Raw genomic sequence first — 8,958 nt, 5'->3', positions numbered from 1 at the left:
CACCAAGAAATCCACCTTTGAACCATTGCTTTTTTTCTGGTTGACATTAAAGTAGAGATACAACAATAGCATGTGGATCAACATCAACAGATCTGTAATCTGTCTTTGAAACTTAATTCAAATTGATAAAGGTTTCTTGAGTCTCTGGTATGTGGAAAACAAAATGCTAAACTAGTCCCAAGAAACATGGTGATTAAAAAAGTGGCTTATTATATCTTAAGAATAAATTCAATGAAATACTCTTTAATTACTGGTGCATTTGTTTCTGTGTATTTACTGCTGCAGATATGCCTTTATTTCATTACAATAGAAATTGACATTTCAGCACTGTAGAAAAGCAAATTAGGCTTGTACCTAATTTGGTACAAATGGGGACCCATTACTTTTCTTATTTCTTTGAGAAAATTTAGGCTAGCCAGTTTGTAGGAATGGGCATGAGGAGTTGAATGGGCATGAGGAGTTGAGATTGAGAGCTTTGACTTCCCAGTTCTCAACTAACTGAAATCACTAAAAGCATGGATTGTCAACAATTTGGTACAAAAAACAGTCAAGGGACTTTGTGTTGACAAAGGCAATAGGAGATGAAAATGCCTTTCCTTTCCCATAAAATGACAGATGTGGTCATTTACTGAGACTTACTGACCCTGGGTCAGTAAGGGCTATTGGGAAAATTAAATGAGAAATGTAGATCAAATGTGTATCAGACTGACTGGTGCGTTTTCAACATAACAACAGGTGTTAGCTATCGCAGCAATAAGAATCATGGTGATGACCATGATCACACAATTTCCAATACTCACTGTCTTAAGTGCTTCACCCACATTGTCCCCTTTGGTCCTCATGGCAACCCATAACGGTAGGGTTCCCTCCTCTTACAGAGAAGTAAACTGAAGCACTTAGAGGTAAAATAAGTTGGCCAAGGTACTACTATAATTTCCATTTTCCTGATGGAGAAATCAGTTTGTAGAACAGGGGACATGGCTATTATTACTCTGCCCTGAGCCATGTAATACCCATTATCTCCTGGAGCCAACCCCCACCCCCCCCAGCAGATGACGCTGGTGTCTTCCCCATGGCCATAGGTAGGATCCATTTCCTGAGCAGCGCACGTCATCCAGGACAATCTGTCCTGAGCCCTTACCAAACTGTGACTTCCTCAGATCCTATTCAAGAGCTTTCCATGTATCATCCTAGTTAATGCTCAAAATAACCCGTGGGAAAACCAAGGCTCAGGAAGGTGACCCAAGACCACCCGACTGATAAGTGATAAGGGGCAGGACTTTGTACTCAGGCAGTTGCGCTAAATCATTTCACAGTTCTGCGTTTCAGTATATACCTATTTAACATTTGAACAATGTGGCCCAAATCATAAGGTCTGCACTCTTGCACAAGCAAACACACTCATGCACACACAGGACTATAATAATATCAAGAAATGGCAGAAGAAGTTACCGCTTAAAGCATCGACGGCCGTAGAGGTTTCCACTGTTTTCCCAACATGTGATAAAAATCCTAGAAAAGAAGAGGAATAGTAACTGATTATATCCAGAGAGCCTTAGTTAGATGATCCTGTCCCCACCTGCCTCTGCTTCCCTGCTGAGTGGCTGCAGCCCCCGGGGGGATACCCTGGGGGACAGAGATCTTAGGAAAGAGGTGTGGCTGGGCACAGGCTGACATGGAGACTCAGGGCCTGTCTTCTGGTCAGTGTGGAAACTTGCGAGGAAGGGGCTGAGTGCCCAGGTGGACCCCATCAGAAGAGGTCCTTCCTTGTCCTACATCTAAAACCCAGTAAGATTCTCTGCAGCAGTCCCTCCTGAGTCCTTGCGGGTGGGGATGGGTCCCACAACCATCCAGTCCCAGAGTTTAGAGTTACCAGTTGGTGTATGTGTCTCCTCAAAAGTGGTTCCATCGGTGGCTGACACTGACCTTGCTGAGAAAGACAAAGAAAAAGGGCCAAATGAGAGCTCTTCTGAAAACAAGCATTAGATCTGACCTCCTTGCTAATTCAAACAGGGGAGGGGGCTGCATCAGACTTTACTTTGGAGGTTTAGCTGGGCCTCATTCATTAAATATTTCACTCAGCAAGTATGGACTAATCTCTGACTGCCCGGGGGCACTGCACTGAGAGTCAGGGAGGAGGGAGGAATCCATCAGAGAGGGCAAAGCTCAGTCCTCTGGAGCTCAGAGGCGACTCAGCAGCCAGACTTCGTAGCCAGTAATCCGGTCTTTCCCTGGGAGGAACACGGAGTGCAGGAGAGTGGGAATCTTAAAAGGAGAGCAATTCTTGGCTTTGGAAGAAAAGCAGGAGGATTCCAGACAGGGGCAGATATTTCCTCTAGACTTGAAAGAAGGCATAAACATATGTCAGCGAAAAAATGGAGCAAAAGGATTGCCAAATAAAATACAGGATGCCCAGCTAAATTGGGATTTCAAATAAACAAAGATATTTCTTAATATAAGTATATCCCAAATATTGTATGGGACATATTATACCAAAAAAATTATCTTTTTATTTGAATTTCAGATAAACAACGAACACTTCTTTAGTATAAGTATGTCCCAAATATATTTGCATGGACACACTTACACACACACACACAAAACATTTTTTTACAAATCAAATTGAACTGGGTACGTTGTATTTTTATTTGCTGTACCTGAATATTCGAGTGGAAAGGCATCCAGTAGGTGGCAGTAAACAAGAAATTCTCTTCACTGATCTTTGTTTAACCCCCTCGCCAGGTCAAATGATGCCCTCCATCCTCCCTGTAAACCTACTGATCACTAGCACTGATAGGCTGTTTTCTAGCTTACCTGGCAACTTCCATTCCAACCAACTTCTTTGTTTGATCAACTAGAGGCAGGTATGAGCCCCGAACTTGCTTATGACAGTTGTCCTTGGCATTAAATTCAGTTAAATATTAAATAAATCAAAGAAATGTGGGTAAAAAAAGAAAGATGGTTTTCTATAAAATAAGGCTGAATGCTTTGGAAATAAAATCAAGTTGCTAAAAAAGAAACCAGGCAGGTGCGACAGTGAAGAGTGCCAGAAAGATGTACAACAACAGAACTTTGGGGCTCACACCACTTTGCAAGTATCTTTCATTTCACGCTCCCCTTTGGAGAAACAAAAACTAGAAATTACAGATATGCCAAATAGTTATGGTTTATGTAAGAAAGACATTGCGGAACCACAGAAGATCCCTCCCGGGAGAAAAGCCTATAGCAACAAATTGGTGAATCCAAGTGTATTGATGTGTCTTCAGTTAACAGGGAACACTTAAAATGTGTATGTATGTTCATGGTTCACCATTTTAAGCAACATTTTTGAGTAACCAACAAACTATCTGTCCCAGTCACTTTAGAAAAATTTATTTTAGGGGCACCTGGGTGGCTCAGTCGGTTAAGCATCTGACTCTTGATTTCAGCTCAGGTCGTGATCTCAGGGTCCTGGGATCAAGCCCCACAACCTGCTCCGCACTGGGCGTGGAGTCTGCTTGGGATTCTCTCTCTCTCTCTCTCTCTCTCTCTCCCTCTGCCCCTCCCCCCCCACACTATCTCTCTCTCTCTCTCAAAAAAAAAAAAACAAAAAACAAAGTTATTTTAAAACAATGGTTCTCGGGGAGGGAGGCATGAATCAACAGCATCAGTTAGCACCCAGAACATGTTAAAACTGCAGATTCTTAGGGTTCCCCCAGACTCATGAATCAGGAGCTCTGGAGTGTTGTAAAAGCATTCCGGGTGATTCTGATTCTGATTGAAAATCATTGAGTTGCAGCACATGTAAAGGAAATGTAACAGTGATTTCAAGAGAGAGGTGAGATACACTTCCTTCAACACCCGAGCCCCTACGGGATGCTGGACATCTCAGCCAGGGGGAGTTCTGACACTGCACGATGCCTCCACCATCCTTCGTCCCTTCGCAAGTTGGCTCTAGCAGGTGACACGACCAGGTAACCAGCTGGGGGAGGGCAGGGAACTAAGGGCTTCAGTTGAGGGGTGTCCAGGGGTCTAGCGGAGATCCTATGTGGTTCCCTGGTTCTACTCCGGGAACTACAGGCAGATGTGAGCCAGGCAGGGGGGAAGACGGGGCTTACAATGGGCTCTGAAGAAGTAAGGACACTATGAATAAAGTGCTCCTTCAAAACGGTCTTATAAGAATAAAAGTACAGGGGCGCCTGGCTGGCTCAGTTGGTAGAGCATCCGACTCTTGATCGCAGGGTTGTTGAGTTCAAGCCCCACGTTGGGCGTGTAGCCGACTTTAAAAAAATAAAAAGAATAAAAAAACAAACACCATGCAAAGCTCCGTGGCCATCTCCTGCAGAGGAACAGAGAGATGAACCAGGTTTCTGAATGGAAGGACTGAATACAGAAATGTCCGTCATTATAAACCAATTCACAGATTCACTATAATTCCCGTCTGAAGGTTTTTCTTTGATTGAGTGGTTCTTTAAAAAAGGGGTTCTGAAGTTCTTTAGGAAAAATTAGCAGGTTAAAAATAAGTTCTTGAAAAGGAATAGATTCTGAAAGGGCAAATTGGGGTTGGTGGGAGCAGGACTTGTACACCCAGGAACTTGGGAGATGGGGCCACGGGTTCAAATTCTAGCTCTGCTGTTCATTCGTCCTCTAAACCCGAGCAAGTCATTAACCTCACTTGGCCTCCGTCTCCTTATCTGTAAAAGGGTGATTACAGGAACTGCTTCAAAAGGTTATTGTGAAGACAAAACCAGGAAAAAACACGTCAAGTGTTTAAGATAGTGTCTTCTCATGGCATTCAAAAAAATTATCATTAGCTCCAAAATATTCAAAATAAAGCAATATGAATTAAAATATAGAGAAAAGGGGCACCTGGGTGGTTCATGTCAAGCATCCGAGTCTTGACTTGATCTCAAGGTCGTGAGATGAGGCATGCATTGGGCTCCTTGCTGGGCATGGAGCCTGCTTAAGATTCTCTCTCTCCCTCTCCCTCTGCCCCTTCCTGCGCCCACTTGCATCTCTCTCTCTCTAAAATATATATAGAGAGAGAGAAAAAAATTATTTTAGAAATTGACTTCACACCAAATAATTTTCAGAACTAAAGAACTAGATATTTAAACACACAAAAATAAGAAACTAGTTAAATGTTTATCTGATTTCTGTAAGAAATTTCTAAATTTAAAATCAGTAGGAAATTACAAAGGAAAACAGCAATAAATTTAATTACATAAAAAATATAAAGTATTTGTTCAGGAAAAAAAATCAAAATCCAAAATTAAAGGCAAATAACAAACTGGGAAAATATCTGTCATTAATATGGTGACAAAGTATTCATGACCAAATTATATAGAGAGTTTATATAAATCAATGAGGAAGACACGAACCTTCAAAAAATATTGGACAATATTTTTTAATATAAAGACAATTCAAAGAAAGAGAATATAAATGGCTTAAAAATGCTCACCTTGGCTGTAAGCGAAGAAATGCAAACTTAAATACCTGTATACTGTTTTTCACACAGCAATTCAGCCAAGATTTTTGAGCCATAATATTCAGATCTGGTCAAAGTGTAGAAAATTGCCACTTTTGTTTTTTACTGATAGGGGAAAGAATTGGTACACTTCTGGAAAAATTATTTATCAATATGTTTTAGAAGCCTTAAAAGTAATCAACTGTTTGACTCAGTAATTCCACTTCTAAGAATATAGCCAAAGGAGGAGAGCCTGGCTCGCTCAGTTGGTTAAGTGTCTGCCTTCGATTCAGGACAGGATCCCCGGGGTTCTGGGACTGAGCCCTGCCTCAGGCTCCCCGCTCAGCCTGCTTCTCCCTCTCCCTCTGCCTCTCCCCATCCCCCCACCCCCACCGCTCATGCTCTCTCTCTCAAATAAATAAATAAATAAAATCTTTTAAAAAAAAAGAATATAGCCAAAGGAAATAATCATAATTTCTACAATGTAGACAAAGATGTATGGGCATTCACAGTACTACCCATTACACAAAGAACTTGAAAGGGGTGCAGGAAAAAGCAAGAGGTTGGTAAAAGGGTACAAACTTTCTGCTATGAGTAAGGTCTGAAAATCTAATGTAAAACATGGCGATAGTTGATCACACTGTATTCAACAACTGAAATTTGCTAAGGGAGTAGAACTTAAATGTTCTCACCAAAAAAAAAGAAAAGAAAATGGAGAGAGATAAATATGTGGGGTAATGCATGTGTTAACTCGATGGGTAACCTCTTCACAATGGATACTTCTATCTAATCACCACAGGTACACTTCAAATATTCTATAATTTTATTGATAATTATACCTCATTAAGCTGAAATTTTAGATTTTATTTATTCATTTGAGAGAGAGAGAAAGAGAACACAAGCAGGGGGAGAGGCAGAAGGGGAGGAAGAAGCAGGCTCCCCGCCGAGCTGGAAGACTGACACAGGGCTCGATCCCAGGATCTGGAGATCACGACCTGAGCCGAAGGCAGATGCCCAGCCGACTGAGACACCCAGGCGCCCCTAAAGCTGAAATTTTTAAAAAAGAAGAAAATCTAAAATAATCTCAATGTCCAAAACCTGTGAGGGGCATGTTAAAATGTTCAGAATATAAAGATAAATTATAGAAAAACTATATGTTAAATTATATCACTTACATGTAACTTGAAAGAAATACATATTTTAACATTAACCATCTTGGGTGGTAGATTTGGGGTGTTTTTACTTCTTCTCTCATTTTTCTCTAGTTCCTACATTTTCTGCACTAACCGTGCATTAGGAGCTGTGATTTGAAGCTGAAGGTGGAGATGGGGTGGCAAGTTATGTGGGAGGCAGTTTTTTAGGTGCAGAAGGAATTGGAAAGACAAAGGAAGATAATGAAGCTAATGGTAGAGAGATGCAGGGAAGGAAGAAGGGCAAAGGTAAGAAGGAGGAGAGGAAGTGCTAATATTTTTGAGCAAGTTCCACATTCCTGGCATTGAGCTAAGTGCTGGACACATAGTACCCATTTCACCTTCACAAAATCCATTATGGTAGAAGTGTTATGCACACCTATTTTATAGCTAAAAATCCAAGACTTAGAAGGTAAGACAACTTGTCAAAATTCACACAGCTACCAAGTAGGGAAACTCATGTCTGAAGTCAAGCGCCCAGAGCCCAGAGCAAGCATGCCACACAACTCCGCTGGGTGCCTCCCCCAATTCAAATTAAAATGATGGGATTCCATTGCAATTTGTAAAAAAAGCAAAACATTTTGAAGTAATAATACACAGTAATGTGGGTAATAATATTCCTGACATAGCATGTAGCTCCCTATAAACTAGATATAAGGAAACAGAAATCCTGCTCGGGACCTGGCATGGGAGCATGTTTGGAGATGGCTTATGGGCACACGCTGTCTCGAGCCTAGCTGGCCCCGCACCGGGGCATCCAGGCTGTCCCCTTATGTTCAGCATGAGCCAGGCACTCTGTAGGCTCTTAGCAATGCAAGGTGTTGTGCTGGGTACTAAATGAGCAAGACATGGTCCTTGCCCTCCATGTACTCTCAGCATAGCAGGATCCCTAGAAAAATCCACAGATAATTTGGTGCAGGAGTTAAGATGCCATGGGAGAATAAGAGTGATAACCATAAGATGACACAGTCCATGTGCGTAGTGTACGTATCTATATATGTGTCTGTGTTTTTGTGTGTGTCGGAGTGTGTGTGTGTGTGTGTGTGTGTGTGTGTTGAGAGTATATGTCAGGGAGGGAGAGATTCCTGGATGGGACAGCGTCCGTGTATTTAAAAATAGCAGCTAGGTTTAGCCAGGTGAAGGCAAGGGAGAAGGGGAAGAAGACTGTTCCAGGTAAATGGAACAGCATGAGTGAAGTCAACATGGCAAAGAGGCAGCATTACTGGAGTGTGGGAGATAGGAAGTACAGGCTGCTTTGTATGAGACGGTGAGCTGCAAGGTATCCTGCAGAACAAATAAAATCACGGGGTAGAAAATAGCGTGGACCGTGTGGGGAATAGCAACATAGATGGGTGATGCCCAGCAAGGGGTGGAGAATGTGGGGCTGGTGAAGACAACTGAGCAGGACTGCAGGGTCCTGGATGCCAGGCCACCCCACCTGGACTCAGGCCGACACACCGCCATGGACTTTCTCCTCATTCCAGAACATCCAGCAGACTGAGCTCAGGCTGAGTCACATGATGCCCACTGGTGAGTTTGCACCATAAATGTGTGCCGAAGAAAGGAGAACTGCTCAGGAGGGTAATCCTCGTGGCCTGTTATTTAAGTGATTCAGAAGTGCCCCCCCCCCCAAATGTCACCCACATGAAACACATTCTCACAACGTCTGAACGTCCCTTCATTCGATTTTCTCCTTATTTAAGGCATTAATCATTGCCAAAACCCCTGCTAAGCTGTGGAAAGGGTACGTACAAGGTGGAGCAATCTGTTAGGAATTCATTTGTAAGCAATTATTGCTTCCTCATTTTGCAGAACACTGGCCTTCGAGAAATGGGACCCAAGGAAGTGGTCTTAAAATTTTCTTGGGATAACTTCGCAGTGGGAGACAAGCTGCAGAGCTAATACAGAGAGGGAGACCCCATGCACGCTGCCCCCATCCCCCCGAGGTTATCTAGCGTTACCGTGGTGCTTTTGTCATGGCAGCGAGACCAACACTGCACATTCCCCACTCACTGAACTCCAGCCTTTCCGTGCATTTGATCAGCTTTTCCTCTTTTCTGTTCCACCAGCCCATCCAAGACACCACCTTGCACTTAGGAAGTGAGGTTTGGATACAACGTTAAGACCTGGAGCAGTAACAGTGAGGGGCTCCCAGGCGCCCTCTCTCTGACCCTGCTTGCTGCCCTCATGTCCACACCACCAGGGAGGTTGGAATACAGTCCCAGATTGCAGATGAGTAAACGGAGGCTTGCAGAGGCCCCAGAGCTGGTAAGTGGCAGCACCAAAGACGTGGCTAGGAGAGGCAGGGGTTTCACGGCCCCT

Source organism: Neomonachus schauinslandi, chromosome 6 (assembly GCF_002201575.2).
Source record: "Neomonachus schauinslandi chromosome 6, ASM220157v2, whole genome shotgun sequence".
NCBI classification, from domain to species: Eukaryota; Metazoa; Chordata; class Mammalia; order Carnivora; family Phocidae; genus Neomonachus; species Neomonachus schauinslandi.
This window is presented reverse-complemented; position numbering follows the sequence as displayed.